Raw genomic sequence first — 17,841 nt, 5'->3', positions numbered from 1 at the left:
CCGCTGCAAGTGTCGACTGCGCAAAGTTTGTTGATTTTATTAATTATAAACATTTTGAAATCGCAAAAAACGTTAAGTATGCGCGTTCGCGTTGTGTTCTAAGTGGCAACTAAACGGTTCGCGTCACATCTGTGCCTCCGGCGCCGTTGAAATCCCACACGGTGCACGGTATCTCTTGAAACCCCCAAGTTCCCCTCCGCCCCACAAAAAGTGCAAGCTGCGATTGATTGTCAGCTGTTTATTTTGCTTTTTTTATTATTGGTGCGGCGCGCATAATTTTTGCAGTGATAAATGTGTTAAAATAGGCTTAAATTACGTATTCGTAGGTGTAGAACATAGTGCACAACAAAAATTCAGGTAAGTGATGCTTTTTCAATACCGGCGGCCAAGCGGCTTTTCTTAGCAACAACAACAACATCAACAACAAATCGTTCGTGAAGCGCGAGGCACAACTGGCGCCAAAAAGTTGTTGCGTTTTAAAGTGAAGTGCAAATTAGCAAAAGTGCTTAAAGTGAATTTGGTGTAATGCGATATTGAGTTGTGCGTGCGTTAACAATACGGTCAAGGATGCCCAGGAAGCGCTGCAAGGACATCTACTGGCTGCTGGGAGCAAGCTGCAACAGCTGTTTACAATGCTGCATTGTCAAGGTAAGTGCACTGTGCGCCACGTGCAAACAGATTATACAACTTGCATGCTCTCCCTCTCTCTGTCTCTCGCTCTCTCTTGTTTTCTATGCAATCTGCCTGAATCTTGCGAAAAAGCGGAAATCATAACTCATTTCACTTTCATTTGCCGCACGCCGGCGTAGCGTTAGCAGCTTTACTCCCTTTCCCGCAGCCCCCTCAGCGATCTGTTGCCCACCCTCGCTCGCATTTTGATATTTTTATAAACAAAAAAGAAAACACGCTCTCATCAGTTTGCTCATTGAGTCATTTTGCTTTGCGGCCAAAATAGCATTTTCTTCTGTGGCTTTGTCCAATTTTTCCCGAGTGTGAGTGTGAGAAGAAAAGCGCTCGCCACTCGTGTTAGGCCGGTCGAACATTTTGCCCCCAAAGTCCATTCATTCAGTTCTACTTTAGTTGTGTTCTCGTTCGCGTCGCGTCGCGTTTGCGGCTAGTTTTTCCAACGATTTTCCGATACGATTTCCGTGCCGTTTTCACTGCTGCCGTGGTCGTTGTTGCTTCTAGTCCCAAAAAAAAATAAAGAAAAATCATATATTTAAACGAGTTATCGAAATCAAAAAATATTTCAAGTGAAATACACCGCTTTGAAAGTGCGTTGCGTATACGCCCAGTTAACCAGTTTTTGTCGAGCAAAGCAAAGCAACGGCGGCTTCTTCAGACACAGCGAGCCCAACGCTAATTGGATTGTCAACAATTTAGCCCTACGGCCTGTCACAACAACAACATTGGTCAGAGACAGCGAAAGACGGACTCCGCATAACTTCGCATAGTAATCAATACTAGTTGACTTTTCCTTATTGCGTTTTTTGTTTTGTTTTCGCGCGTTCACTATACTCTTTATAATGTACTCGCTGTCGTCTGTTAATATCGTGCTCTGGCCCAGCGCGTCGTGTGTTGCGTGTTTCTGTGACAACCCAAAGGGGCAACAACAAAACTACTAATCAGTGAGAGAAAGAAAATAAAGCAACACCAAATCCCGGCTAGAAGAAGTCGAAGAAAAATACAAACACAACGAAGCAGAGCAGCAACGATTTTTACTTACTGTCTGACGGCATTTCGAACATAGTTTTCACCACACAAGTTTTGGGTTACTTTTGCGAGTTGCCACATTCAAATGTTTTACAGTACGCGCCATAAGTGTGAGTATTCATTTATTTTCTTTATTTTTTTGGAAGTATCTCCACTCACCTGTAGACACCACTTGATGGGCCTCATTCCTTCCGATGTTTTGTTTATAAACATTTGCTGCGCATATCCGCTACACATTTTCCATATCTCTGTTACATCAGTTGTGAACTGATTTCCATCTCATTCTCTCTCTCTTTGAATCTATATATCCATCTATTTGGGAAGACGTAACACTTTCAACTTGTAGCCACACAATTTGTTTTATCCGCAACGTATCTAGAACTCTGCCAGTTCTCATTCACTTTTTTGCCGTCCGTCTAAAATTGGATCTATGCCTCGGCAATTAAAAGCCGCTGCGATATATGTATATATTTGAAAAAGAAATGAACATCATCAGCCAAGAAGTTCTATATGCCTAATTTGCATTGAATGCTACAATAAATCATTTTTTCGGACAAGCTGCGACCACTGTTAAGTAGAACGTTAACGGCGGAACTGCAGAACTGTATTTCGTTTTCGATTTAATTAGTAAATTTGTCGTTTTGTTCAAATTGTATTAAAAATCTTTTTAATATTTAAGATTTAATCGCTTTTAAGGAAAGTTAACAGGCTTAGTGCAACATTTTTATCTTATTAAAACCAAGTGCATCTGCTTCAATGATGCGATTTTATGATGCAAGTGTTAACAGCAAAAGTTGCATCACATGAACAGCTGTTTAGGGGTGACTTAATAAGAGTTAAAAGGAGTTAACATTAACAGAGCTGGTAATGTGAGGATAACATTGTAGTATTGTCTTTAAATAACATATGTACATATGTTATGATTGGTGTTTAACATTGTCCAATAGCTGTTAAAGTAATGTAACAGATTCAGTTGTAGAAAGTAGTGCAGAAAGTGGTTCTATAATATATCATTTCACCGAATATACCTTTTTACTCTAAATGGTACTATACAACTACGACCCACACGTTTAGAATTTAAAAATAACTTTAAGACAAAATTGAGTTATAACAGCTTTAAATAACTCAACAGTTTTTCCATTTTGGGTCATTCAATATTTTAGCCAATATGGGTAATAACAAAAAAATATTGATGTCATATGAGGTTCACTGAAATAACAGTGTCAAAAAAAAAATATAATAAAATTTGAAATAGCTTATAAATAACTTTATCCTATTAAATTACTTTTTGATTATTCTTTATTGGGTATTACAGTCTCACACTTAAGTAGATACTATTATTTTTATTTGATTTGTCTCATTAAATTCTTCAGAATTCTATAATTCTCTATGGTGTTACAAATTTAATGGTTACTTTATTTGGATATAAATTTAAATGTCAATTTGCAGAATGCGAAGTCAAAGTCTAACAATTGTATACATACATACATTGAATTCTTGATGTTAACAATCATTACCTTTATTGCTATATTTGATTATCTTTGAATGCACTTTATTGGTCGAAGGTATATTTTATTCCCCCATAAAATAGTTTTTACAGAGCACGAGTCTATTTGGGTTCCTTCTCATAATTATTTATTTAATGATAATATGTACATATATATTATTACTACATGTAAAAATAAAGCTCTTCAATCGTATTTATTGAATTGCTAACATTAACATTAACAATCAATGCTTTTATTACCATTTAATGCTCTATATCGATCTAAGGTTTAGTTAATTCCCCCATGAAATAGTTTCTACAGTGCACGACATAAGTATTATCTGATGTCTACAGAAAAAAAACAGCAGCACTCTTTTGTGTGCTCGTAAAATGTATCTTTTGAGCACAAATGTCAAATATTGCTTTTTAAGGGTCAGCAGCTAAATATGTTCCCGAGTCTATTTGCTTTTATTTCGCTTTGCACTCTTGTACACTTTTCAATGTTGCATTTTGTTGGCCAACATATTCTCTCTCTCTTTTTTTGCCATTGCTGGCAAACGCCCTTTGACGCCCTTTGTTAGCTGTTGTTGGCTTTTGGTTGAGTCATTTCTCTTGGCCAACTGCGCGTTGCGTATGGGGTTGAAAAAGTGTTGACTGCAGTTTAGTTTTTGCATATTTCTTGTTTCTGTGTAAATTGTAAACCAAAAAGATGCTTGAGGTCATAAATTTTACAAACACACACACACACACACATACACACACAGCTGCCGTCTGGCCTTTGCCAAAAATCCTGCCCTAACATTCGCGTAGTGTTCAAGGCGCCTTCTAAATGCTTTTTGATGTCTTTTTTTTTGGAATACCCTGTACACAAGGCGCGTGCTCAAATGAGGTAGCATAATGAGATGTAAAGTTAGTCTGAAATCTGGCAAGAGTTATAAAATACAAGTCTTATACCGAATATATGTATAGCAGACTTGCTAATTTATTAATTTATTAAATTTTCTTCCGTCAACTCAACTTAAAATAACATAATTGGTATAATTTATCTAAAATATATATATTTTTAACTGACATCTTTATTCTCAAATGCTAATTTAGTTAATGTTTTTCAAAATAAAAAACAAAATGAATATATTTTTAAATGACTTTTAACTTCCAAGATGCCAATTTTATAAAAGTTCTTCATTGAACATAAAATCATGAATACAAAATTAAATTATATTAGTCGACTTCTTTATTTGCAAATGCCAATTGAATAAGAATTCTTCAGTAAGCATAAATTCTAAATAAAAAATAAAATATTAATGTCAATTATATTTTTATATGACTTCTTTTAACATTTCAAATGCAAATTTAATTACAGTAAACACACAATTATAAATAAATATAATATTATTTTGATACACAATTTTAGTTGACTTCTATATTCACAAATTTCAATTGAAAGTTTTCCAGTAAAAAAAAATTTTAAATAAATAAAATACATATTAATATTCAATATATTATAAGATAACTTTGGTAAACTTAACATAATAGGTAGAAAAGTTAGTTATTACTGCCTTCTTTATTATCATTTCAATTAATCTTTTTCAATAAACCTAAAATTTAAATGCTTTCAACAGGGCATCTCTTAGTCGCCTATAGCTCATTTTATTTTCTGGTCTATTCACTTATCTTTTTTTTTTGGTGTGTTTTTGGTTGTTTTTTGATTTATTTTCGCCGCAGATTTTCATATGCCAAATAAAAACATTAGCAGCGTTCATTCGGAAAAGCCTCCATAACATCTATTTAAACTCATCCATAATATTCGGTTCGATTCGATTCAATTCTCGATGCGTTGTTTCCATTCGATTCTTTCTAATAGTCAAAAGGCATTGACGTCAAATTGTTTATGCAGCTCAGCGCTTTTTGCTTGGCATATCTACTCGTATGTCTGGTCAGATATCTGTACAATAGGCTGATTGTATACAAAGTATATATATCTCTGCTTATATACTCATTGATTGCGTACAAGGAAATTAAATGTGCCGTATAATTTAGTATGCAGCTCAGCATTTGGCATCGATATTTAAGACTTTTGGCAAAAGCGCGACTCATGCACAATTCGCAGCTAAAATATCAATTGGTTGGGGCTTGTGCTCTCTAAATAGTACAGATATTATAGCATATTATATTGTTTTATGACATGTTGTGTGTAACAAGCGGCAAAATGAAATGTCGCTTCAAATGGTAAATGGTAAATGGTTGTTTTCTTCTTTCGGGGCAAACACGCGTCGCACTTCCGTCACAAAAATATATAAATATTTTCGTGGAAATATGCTGAAAATTGTATTTAAAATATTGTCTGCCTTTTGGTTGTTGTTGCTGTTGTTGTTCCCACGCCAGAGCATCGACTTTGACTCGAAAGCAGGCAGCAAGTGCCAAAATAATGTGACATATTATTATTATTGGGGGGATCTCTGGTACTATTTAGCTGAGGCTGAAGGCAGATATATAATATCAGGGTCGACTTACGATCTGCAGACAATTTTTGTCGCGCAATTGTAGCTCGTTAAATGTTGATAAATGTATCTCAGAGAAAGCAAAAGGCTTAAGCAGCGCCATGTGCGATATATATTTTGAGGAAGCGCCAGAATTACGAGTTTATTTCTTTCAAAAAAAAATGGATAGGAAAGGAAAAAATAGATAGGAAAGCAGTGGATTAAAATGTTGCAGTTAGCGCCGCATTTTTGAGGGATTTAGCCCAAAAATGAATATAGCAAAGTTTAAGTACATTTTTTTATATATTCCCATTTTTCTGTTGCATTATTCACAACGAAATTATGATCATCTCAAATTAAACTGAGAATATTCTTATAGGGAATTTCAAATAACTTTTACAATCTATAGAATTGTCAAATTAAAAGATTATCTCATGAATAACAGCTGAAAATTAACTATACTTCTTTCACATTTAAAGAGTTCTGCTTTATTTTTCGTATCAACTTCCTAAACATTTCAAACTAAGGCGAATTGTATTGTTTAAAACGATTTATAGAAAACTTCACGAATCAATTTGGATCTTGAGAGATCATTACATGAAGCTTTTAAATACTTCTTTAATTTTCCAAGTGTTCTGTCGCATTATTTATTCATCCCGAAACTAAACTTATAATATTCTTAATAAGAAGTTATAGATAACTTAACCAAACTATAGTTTTTCCATATTTAAAGAGTTCTGCCGAATTAGTTCTTTTCAAAATTCTCAAATTAATAAGGAATTATAGATAGCTTGACTAATCAAATACTTTCTTCATATTCCAAGTTTTCTGCTGAATTATTCATCTCTAAAAATCTTTAACTAAACATAAATTCTTATTAAAAACAAATTATTTTCAAATTTAAAAGACTATTGCATAAATAACTACTACAAAATAAAAATGCCTCATTCATATGCTATAACTTTTATTATTCCAAGTGCTTTGCACTGCCGAATTATTCATCTCTAACTTGTAAACAACTCAAACTAAACTAAGAGTATTGTTGAACAGAAATTTAAGATACTTTTCTTAGTTAAGAATAATATCTTCCACAATGTTTACTTGCCACTATGGATAATTAATTCATTAGTTTACCTCAACAGTCTATAAATTTGTGCTATATAAAACATTTCTGTCTGTGCAACTATTCTTAAATATACATATACTATATATACCGGGTATATACTATATATACTTGCTTCCCTTTGGCTAAAGCGTATATCCCAAACAATTTTCACGGTATTTTTCTCTGAAAATATTGCAATATGTGTAGTAATTCAAAAATTTGTCGCAACATAAATTCTCTGGTGTGTGTATTTAAAACAAATTCCCAGCTAGACACTAATTTCTGGTTGAGCAGACTAAAAAACAGTGAGATAATTTAAAAAACAACAACGAAAATAAAACGACGCACTGACGACATCAAAATTTATTGTTTAAAAATAACTTCAGTTCGCTTTTGCTTTAGCAATAGTTTGTGCAAATATTTAAATGAATCTTTGTCTATTATTTGAATTTTGGTGATTTTCACATGACCCTGAAATCCCCACCAAGTTAATCTAACTCAACCGAAACCATGTTTACCTAAGTATATAGAGCACGTTAGTTTGTTGTCTGGTTTGCATCGGTTTTGTGGGATACCCGTTGAACTGGGTCAATAAAAAGGGGCATGTGCGTTGAGTCAATTTTGGCAGGCATTGAGGTCAATAAAAGTAAGATAGGCCACTGGCATGGTAACACCCCTCACCCCTTGAGGTTCCTACGAACCGATAAACAATCCAATTAAAACAATTGCCAGGGACAACACAGCAAAAGAAGCGTAGGAAAATTCGCCCGCAGCTTTTCCATTGCGTGTGAGGTTCAATCGAGGGTATCTCAAAGATACTCCACATCGATAAAAAAAAAAAACGAAAGACTTCAGTTGGGGAATTGGTTTTAGGGTCTAATGGCAAAACGCCGCTTTTCACTTACTGCAGGCGAAAGTGAAAGTCTATTTTTCGCATATGCCTAGACAGATACAGAGAGAGACCTGCCCCTCAGACCTCACTTCTCCCTCTCTTCTCTACTTCCCCTGCTGCCTACCGCAAGCAATTTAATGTTCAATTTCTGTTCATTAATCTTTACTTTGGCTTACATTTTATTTATTTTTCTTTCTTTACTTCACTTTTGTTTTCTTTTTTCTGTTTTTTTTTTTTTGCGCGCGCTCGCGATAAAGTTGATTGTTTTGCTCCATGTTGGAAGTTGGATGTTGTCCATCTCTCGATTGCTTTGCTAACTCAATTTGGGTGGCGATCCGGCGGCTTGATTGATTTCTACGACGTGGCTGAGGCTGACTAACTGCAACGCTCAAATTGAAACTAATTAACAGCTGCCATATCAAATTTGATTATCCAAATGTTTGTTTTGTGGCGCAAACAAAAGGCGCGTTGCAATACACTTTCATTAGGGCGCTGCAATTAAGAAAAAGATACAATGTATCTATTGAGATTAATCACTTGCACTCTTTCTGTCAGTTTGATTGAAGTCATAATGTTTTTATGGCTTAATTATTTAACAAATTTTTCATAGAAAAGATGCTTGACAAAAGAAAAGTGAACACAGAAAAAAATATGCTAAAATCAATCTTCTATCATGATTATATGATGTTAAAATTAAAAAAAAAGGTATTTTCTTAAATCAACTTTCAAATTCATTATCATTCTTGAAGTTCAAAATTGGCAATGAATAAAAAGTGCATTTAGTTTAATTCTACGACATTTCTATTTTATAAAGTTCGTTTTAATTTTTAGATTTCTTTCTTACTTTTCATTATTATCTTTTATTTAAATTATCTATATCTTAGTTCATTTGATAATATTATAAATTAATTGTTCATCTATTTCGACAGTTTAGTTTTTAAATTTATTGCTAAATCATTATAAGATTTCTTTATTAATGCTCGCCTTTATCCCTATCATTTATTTAATTTAAATGATCGATATTACTCTTTCACTCGATAGTATGTTAATAATCGATTTCCTCATAGATTAATAGTTAGACGCTATTCCGACAGTTTCATAAATTAATAGTTCGACTACTTTGATTGTTTGTTTTTAAATTTATTTCTAATTCATTACAAGATTTCTTTCTTAATCTTCGTATTTATGCTTATCATTCATTTCATTTAAACTATCGACATTTTTCTATCATTCGATAGTATGCTTATAATCGATTTTCTTATAAATTAGTAATGAGACCCTGTTCGGATAGTTTTGTTTTCAAACTTATATTGTACAAAGTTTTCTTCACCATTCAAGCAAGCGTATTAAAGTTTCTATATAGCAAACTAATCTATTCTTCTCTTTGGCTGATTTTACTACCATTAAAGCAACTGCTAAACAGTTTATGCGCTTCCACACGTTTTCAATTTTTTACGACATTTCGTTTGAACGATTCCTTGACAGGCGGACCGCGAGAATGTGGACAACTTAATGAAGCACGAATTGCTAGTACGAAATATTAAATCAAATGAAGATTAATGAGCTTGACTTCTTGGGCTGCTTTCTGAGCTAAGCTTGCCCAATTGATTTTTTGTCGTAGACGACGAGTTTCACTCGATGATGATGATGAGTCTTAAACTAGTTTCGATATCGACTAATGATACTGAACTCAATTTGATTGCAATCAGGTTGTTTTTGAGAAATTCTTGGAATTTTTCCCAAAGAGTGCTAATATTTATTTAAAGAGGCAAATGTAGAAAACATATTTGTACTTTATTTATGTGAACTTGGCAATATAAGAAATCATACTAACACTTTTAATGAATTTATGATTTAACTTTGTGAGTGATAGATGGTAATACAAGGTCTTGATTCATGTATAGCTTTATCAAAAGACGTTTCCGCTGTGAGACATGAGCTATTAGACTCTGTCAGCATGTGGAGTGAGACAATGGTTGTGTATGATTATGATTATTTTTGGAGTAATTACAGGCTAGAGGATTGTTTGTCTGTAACCCAATTCGAGCTTAGCATTTCATTCAAGTTCACAATCCAAACTCGTTTTTTTTTAGCTCGAGTTAGGAGTAATTGTTGTTGTGCGTGGGTTGTGGAAAAACGTTTCGCGCCTTAAAAAAAGATTTACATGTTGAGTCGCTGTTGAGTCTTTTGTTTTAAGAGGCATATCATTGCAAATGCAGCCGGAGCAAAATGCTTATTACAGAATTTGCATAAATGTAAGTTGGCAATTAAATTGCAAAAACAATAATAACAATAACATGACACACCTCATGCGATTGTTTTTATGTAGAGTTGACTGTCTCAAGAAGTTGTCAGCGCTGTCAAGGATTGGCTCTCTATCACTAAGTAACTCTGGTACTTTGGCGGATAGAGTTTTGTCAGCGTGTTTAACTTGAACTGGCCAACAAATTAACATAAATGCCCATACAAACAATTTCTAAATCCCACAACAACATCAACAACAACAATGAGAACTTGCCTCAATACGTGCCTCTTGTGGCATTTCTGTGTGTGTTGTGTTGTGTTGTTTTCTATGCCTGCGACACACGCGGCGCGTGAGCAGTTTACAAATTCATTTGAGTACCATCATCTTCACCAGCCAAAGAAGCAGCACTAACAATAATAATAACAACAACAACAACAACAACATTGCACCTAGTTTGAAGTTATCATAAAAAACAACAACAACACTCACAAACATGTGAGGTAAAAGAAACTATAAAAAAATTAAAATAAAAACCAAAAAGCGAAAAACCAAAACTCAAAAGGCGCAAAAGTATTTTCGAAACACATATTCCGGCGTACTTTTGAAATTAGCTGTCGTTATCTTTTCCTTATCGTTGCACTCTACGTGGAAAAACTGGAGGCAAAGCAGCATAGTTGACTATGAAATGCACTGCAAATTCAAAAGAATTGAAGAATGAATTTTTGGATGCAAACAAGTGAAGTAGTGATAAGTTGTATTTAGTGGGAAATACATATGTAGAACTCGTTTTCTGATTCAAAAAAGTAGAAATATCAAGTATTGATAAGCTCGGAGTGTAGTTTTTAGCGTAAAATATGATGTGAGCATTGAAAATGTAGAATACAAAAATAAATGTTTTATTTCAAACAAGTCAAGTCAAGAAGAAGTTGTAAGTTTTGTAAGAAACTTGTGCTTAGATAGAACTTGTTGTCTGCAGAACTTTGTCTAAGATACTTTAATTATTTGTGTTTAGTTGACAATACATTTATGCTTTAACATTTTTTTCTGAAAATAAGTTATATTGATATATTGAAAACTCGATTTCAATAGGCATAGTAATAGACTTGTTGATATATGGTACTGATATTCTTTGATATTCCAGTATACATTTTGTGATTCAATAATGTTAGGTAGTGCTAAGAGGGAGATTAATCTAAGGTATGAATATTATAAAAACTATTTTCAGGAACCCTTTCTAAAAATTTATTTATGAGCATCTCTGCATTAAAATAAATGATCAACATAAACATATTCACAATTGAACTTTGATATAAATAGAGAAAAACTTTAGTAATACATGGGAGATGGATTTTTAGTAAGAATGTTATAAAACCTTTGTTCTAGAATCCTTTTTTAAAGTGTATTTATGTATTTTTAAATATTAAATATAAGGATGACAAGTTTCAAGAACGAGCTTATGATTTAAACTTGTGAAGCAGCGTGTTAATATAGAGTGAGAGATATACAGCTTTTTCTTCTACAAATTTTACTTGTTTTTGCTTATTTACTTCCGACTGCTTCTTAATAGGATTGTTAAGGACTCCCCAAATAGAAAAAGAGTTAATCTATAAAAAATTTTTTAATTTTCTAACATGATATCTTCATTTTTTGTTGTCTATTTTACATATTCCTATAAGACAATAGAATGTGCCGTATACCTTCTGAGTTGCAGGGTATAAGTGAAGCTTATGTTACTCACAGTTTAGTTGGGGGATTTAGCCTGATGCGCGCTAAGCTGTCGATGCGTGTCGGCAGTTTAGATAGCATCTGGCTAACTCGGGAGACGAGGCACATCGACGTCAATAGGCGTGCGGCTATATTTAGGTGTCGAGCTGGGGCTGCATATTGTGTGTACTTCTATAAGGAATGCCCAATGGCAGATATAAAATAGCTGATTAAGTTTATGCACGCCGCGCTGCTCGAAGGGGGAATTTCGTATGGTATTTAATAAAGATTGTTGCAATGTTTTCACTTGCCTGTGATTTATGCCGACCAAGTTGCCAGGCCTCATATTTTTATTACATGAAGTAAAGTGTGTGTTTGGTGTGCATATTGTGCACTGTGGATTGGGTGTGGGTGCAGTCAAGAGAATTTCTTAATGGTCAGTTCGAACGGTCGAACATTACGTGACCAAAACAGCAGCAACAACAACACACAAGTCAAAGCAGCAGCTAGTTAAAAACTGAACTCTGCTGTTTGGGAGAGTTGCGAAAGTTGAAGAAAAGACCAAGAGAGAAAAAAAGTAAAATAATAAAAACGAAAGTGCCAAGTGGAAACTGTGGAACAACTCCTTGCCAGTTGCAGTTTTAGTTCCCTCCCTCTCTCTCCCTCTGCGACCCTGTGTCTGTTGCATCATGCAGTCATCGTCTCTATTCGTATATCTCTCTGCAGAGCTCATATTTCGCCCGCTCGCTTGCTCCGTCCAGTCAACTGGCTGTAAATACCAAATATAATTGTTTAACTGTCCATAAAAATGAAGAAATAAAAGACCCTTTTGTGTATGATGGCTACACGTTCGGTTGTTCGTTCGTCCATTGAACCCAACCAAGCAGCATCAGCATCAGCATCTTGAAAGAGAGATCTTTCAGTTCGCAAGACAAATAATTTCACACCAATATGTTGGCAATTGCTCGATTGCTTGGAATTGCTCGCGTAACAGGTCTCTCTTCTCCCCTTCCTCTCTACGTATTCTCCTCTGACTCCCCCTCTTCCAGCTTCTTCCCATTGATTGACTGCCTGTGTTTGCCTGAACTCTCTGTGTTTGCCTAACTGCCTCGCTGACTGACTGTCCCATCCATCAAATGCATTGCCATCAGCTCAAGCAGGTGTCCAACAACTTCATTCGTTTGTTTTGGTTTTTGTGTGTTTTTTTGGGGGGCGTAAATTATGAGATTTGTTTTACGATTTCGGGCAACATAAGAGCAGACATTGTCTAGAAATAATATCAATGAGAAGGCTTGCCATGCCACATGCAATTGATTATCTCACTCGGATGGAAAACATTGGGAAAGACTTTTCTCAGGATACACGGATCCCTGCTGTATCCTGAGAAAACACTTTCCCAATGATTTCCATCTGAATCGCTTGACTCTTGTGGAGGGAAAAGTCAAGGCAGAAATATTGAAGAAATTAGGCTGCAAAGAGCTGAAGGTAAAATTTCTTTAGTCAAGTATTTAGGATAATGATTATGGGGTGCTTACTTGCATATTATGTTGGACGTAGGGAATATACAAATGATTAAAAATGCATTAGAAATAATAGAAAATTTTCCGGAGAGTTGATCCAGTAATTTGATTGTTTATTTTATTCATAATCCTCTCAATACTTAAAATGAATATATGGTTAATAATTTATATAAACGAAATCACATATCCCAATATCACAAATCACAAGAAATCTGAAATGAATTATTAATGCATTATAATTAATAGAAAACTAAAATGAAACACTAAGTTCAGAAATTTAGTTTATTTTTTTCTTAGTCCGAGGGTAAAACGACAATATTGCTGAAGCCTTATGGGCCAATGTTGTCTATAATATATAAATATAATAGATAAAGTCGTGTATTAGGGTTAAAATATATAGATAACTTCGTGTATAAGGGTTAAGATATATAGACAACGTTGACCCACAATGGTTCAGATATTTAGGCATAAATTAACCTTTATAGACAATATTGGGGTTAAGATGTATGCCTAAATATCTTAACCCTTCTGGACCAACGTTTTCTATAGGCAATATTGTCATTATATTGAAAAAAAGAGTCGCAATTACATAGTTTGACATCGTTTAATAATATATATTTCGCACTATCTTTTAATGTTTAGTCAATTGTTTTTGTCTGCAAATTTACATTGACAAGAAATAGTTTAGTATTTGCCTTTTATTTAAATGATCTTCAGTATTATTAAATCACTACAATTCAATTCGGAACTGAAAGTGTAAAATGATATCTACTCAATTTATATTCGTGTTACAGTATTAGTATTTTATTTATTTTCGTAATAATTTGATAACAATCTCTAATATTATTCGATCACCATAATTCAATTGTGAACTGAAGGTGTTAAAGGTTATATGCTGAATTATTTGCGTAAAAATTTTAATATAATCTCTATTATCAAATCACCATAATTCAATTCACTACTGAAAGTGATAAATGGTATACGCTGAATCATTTTTGTGTCTTCCAAAGTTTGGAATAAATTGAATTACCTATTGCATTTAGTTTCAATTACATTTCAATTTTGAAGGGCCATTATTTAAGTACTGCTTTTCACCACTTTAACTGAGTCATGGTCAGTTGATAAGGTGCAATTTAATAACTTTCTTCACTCTGAGTGGCGCTGAGTCTCATTAGGCAACATTAGCTCGAAGTCTCGTCTATCACCTTTTGGCCATTTGTGCAGCGGCTATCGCAAAAACAAAGTAAACAGCGAGCAGCGAAAATGCAATGGGAAAACTTGATTTATGATTAGCTGCGGAGTTTGAGAGAAGGGAGAGGGTAGATGGGGGAAAACTGCATGTCAACGGAAATTGCTTAATCATTTCCATGCGTAGTTTTCGCCAGTCGTGTGTGTGTGTGTGTGTGTGTGTAATCATATCGCCTTGTGAAATGCGTTTGTCGTGCCTTTAAAATGCGGTGACTAATAAAATTTCCTTTTTTTCTTTCTATTTGCAGGTAAGTTTCTTTGCCCCCTTGCAAAAGGAAATCGTTGCGTAAGTCAATAAAAAATCAGATGATTATTTGCTTAGGACTTGAATCTTTCGTTTGAGGGTTACATAATAGGGAAGTCAGGAAGTTCCCGTAAGGAAGTGAACTCCGATATCTTCTACCTGTCTGCCAGCTCAAATACAGAAATCCATTAGCATGCGCGTCCTAAAAGCGATTGAGGCTGCTTCGTAAATTATCGCTTGCATTTGCCACATGTTGCATTCGCCATCAAATGAATGCCTCATTTGTGCAGGCGGCTGCGTTGATTGCGAATTGAAAAGCACTTTGAGTCTATGACTATATGAGTATGTGAATATGTGAGTATGTGAGTCTACTCATATATGGTTGCCGCTGTCTATGTGGCATCTACCATCACCGCATCCTGACCCCTTGTCGCGCCTAACGATCTTTAACCTTCGTCGGCCAGACGATCAGCCGCAGACTGACTCGAAGACTCCGTCTGTCTGACTGTCTGTCTGTCTGTTGTTATTATTGATTGTTGTTGTTATTGTTGTTGTTGTACAACACAACACAAGCACGCATCGTTGTATCTTGTAGTTTGTTTTGCTATCTTGCGAATACACTTTTTACTTATGCCACAACATGCTCAAACTCTGTGCCTCAGCCTCAGCCTCAGCCTCCGCCTCTGTGCCTCCAGCTCATTTGTTAATCACCTGGGTAATCAGCGTTGTTTTCTTTTGTTGCTCAGTCTATCTTGTTGCATGCCTCCTGCATTTAACCTAGGCTGCTGCGCTCTTTGCAACCTGCAACTGCCCGCTTACAAGTGAAAGTGAAAAGTGCTGTTGTCGCGTGGGTTGTGTTGAACGCTGATTAGTCCAAGTCAGGCTACTGTCCAATGCCAGACAGCAAGCCACAAATGAGTGATCAATGGCCAGTTGATTGGAAGCGTTGTTGTTGTTGTTGTCTGCTTGATTCATCACACTAAAAGGATTTTGCTCGAGTTTCTAGAATTCTTTGCAAACTTAAAACTTGTAATTTTCCAACAGATACTTTAGGATTTGTGCAGCCTACGTGGAGAACTTATGTTGTACCTAAGATTCGCGGCTAAAGTTAGTTGCAGCTGAGAAATACCTTAGTGACTTCAAAGAACTTTAAGATTTATATCTCCGTTTAATGTGAAGCAAAATTTATTGTAGTTTCATCAGCTTTTAAAGGTCGAAAAATGTGTAAGAAATTTGTGAAAAAGTTGGGTATATCAAATTATATGAAATGATTCTACTATAACATTTGACACCTATTTGTATTTACTTAAATAATATTATATTGAGCTATTTTTATGATACCTATATGATATATTAATCTATCTTTACAATAGGGTTTCTTTTGTAACTCTCAATATACAGATTTAAAGAAAACTTAATAATAGAGTGAAGAATTTCTAGCAACTTCTTTTCTGATTATGATATCAAGCCTACATTTACTATATATTATCATTAGTAAGGGTCGATTTTTCAATGTTCCCATAAATCTATTTGTTCGTATAAACTGACTTATAGGGACAATTTGATTTCTTCATATTAAGCACATATAAATTTAACTTAATGGGTTTTTTAATAATTTAATTTAGTTAGAGAAGACTTTGTTGTTTTTAGAGACAATAGCTATATATCGCTATATTGGAAAATCGTTCCTATGTCTCAAATATACTTTTTATGTTAAAATATAATTTTCCCTATAACTTGTTGATGTATTCATAAAGAAATGTAGTATAAAATAAGTATTTTGTATAAAGTTAATTTTTGCTAGATTGTTGGTCTCTTTCTCTAATCAAGTTAATGGGTGTAGTCGGTCTTTTGTCTACCCCTCTCAGTTATTTACAGGGTATAACAAAACGAAGCGTTGGTAAATTTGTGGCCGCCCTTTTGGCCAGGCCATTTCATAGCGCAGTGAGGCAATTTATGACACAAATTAAATGCATGAAAATTATGATGAATGCGAAGTAAAATTTATGCTGATGACATACCCCAACAGAGTTCCGCCCGCTGCATTGAGTTGATGCTGCTTGGCTGCTCCTTTGGCAGCGCCAATCAAGCCCAGACGTCGCGAAGCTGAAGTTGAAGTTGAAGCTGATGATGAAGTCGGAGTTGGAGTCTGGTTGCCTCGAAAAAATCTCATGGGCGTCTCAGCGCTTTGGTATGCCATTGAGATAGAGCGTGTGGCAGCAGCCAGCTGTGGCAGCAACAACTTGTGGCAGCCACTTCACGTTTTGCCAATGGAATTGTGATTGCTAGCAACAGCAACAGCGACTCTGACTCCTTAGCCTGCCTCTAGCCGAAAGTTGTTGCGTATTAAAATGGAAATTGCAAGTTTTTCGCTTGGCTTCGGGTTCAGTTCACTTTTGGTTTGACTTTGGCTTGTCGGCGCTTTTGTTTCACTTTCGTTTGGCGAGCTGCTTGATTGCAGGTTTTTATAACCGCATTTATCACGCTGCCACACATTCGAGCCATAAGATGCTGCCACAAGATCAAGTAAGAGTTTCAGTTTCATTTAATTGCCGCTGGGTTTTGCAGACTCCAAACTCAGTTGTTGTTGTTGTTGTCCAAGGGTACTTTTGCCTGCCCAGACTCCAGACTCCAGACTCGAATCCATTTTTGCCCGTCACTTCATTTGCTACACTTTGTTGTCAGCTGTTTGGGCCACGCCCTCTCCCTCCCGTCCCCTCCCCTTCCATATATGCCAGGGCGCCAATTTGTATTGAATTGTTTCGGTCTTTTTTCGAGTATCTGTTGTTATCGCTTCTTACTACGATTTTGTGTGTTGTGTTGTGGCCTCCTTCAGCTCCTCTCATTCGTCATATCTCTCGGCGATTTATGCCAGGTTATGAAATGTTTTACAAGTTTTCAACAAATTTCCTGTTTTTCTTTATTTTGCCAATGGTTACGCACTTTGTGGTCGCTGTCGCTGCTGTTGTCGGTCTCTTGGTCAGTATTAATTATTATGCTCTTATGCGCTTTATTTTTGTTTTCATTTTCTGTTTTCCATTTTGTTTTTATTGCCCCCCGCCTTAAAGCCAACGAACCTGTTGCAATGCGTTCCACAGTGCACAAAAATATGCGAATTATTCCAACAGAGGAAGCAGAGTTGGGAGGGAGGTAGATTTCTGAATTTTTTATGGGCTTTTGGCTTGTTGGGCAACTATTTTGCAG

General features: G+C 35.1%; 1 protein-coding gene across 2 annotated transcripts in view; it reads left to right on the top strand.

The window, feature by feature from the left end:
* The first annotated feature begins 626 nt into the window (after nt 1-626).
* Nucleotides 627-17,841, top strand: part of LOC133840938 (supervillin) — a 174,897-nt gene continuing 157,682 nt past the window's right edge. Inside the window, exon 1 of one of the 2 annotated variants that reach the window (XM_062273142.1) lies at nt 627-648. The gene's annotated coding sequence lies outside the window, so the exon portion shown is untranslated. Of the gene's footprint in view, nt 649-1,387; nt 1,824-17,841 lie in introns of those variants that run through there. The other variant, XM_062273136.1, reaches the window with a different exon arrangement.

Source organism: Drosophila sulfurigaster, chromosome 3 (genome assembly GCF_023558435.1).
Source record: "Drosophila sulfurigaster albostrigata strain 15112-1811.04 chromosome 3, ASM2355843v2, whole genome shotgun sequence".
Lineage (NCBI taxonomy): Eukaryota > Metazoa > Arthropoda > Insecta > Diptera > Drosophilidae > Drosophila > Drosophila sulfurigaster.
The sequence above is the reverse complement of the archived record's forward strand: the minus strand, read 5'-3'. Positions and strand labels throughout refer to the sequence as shown.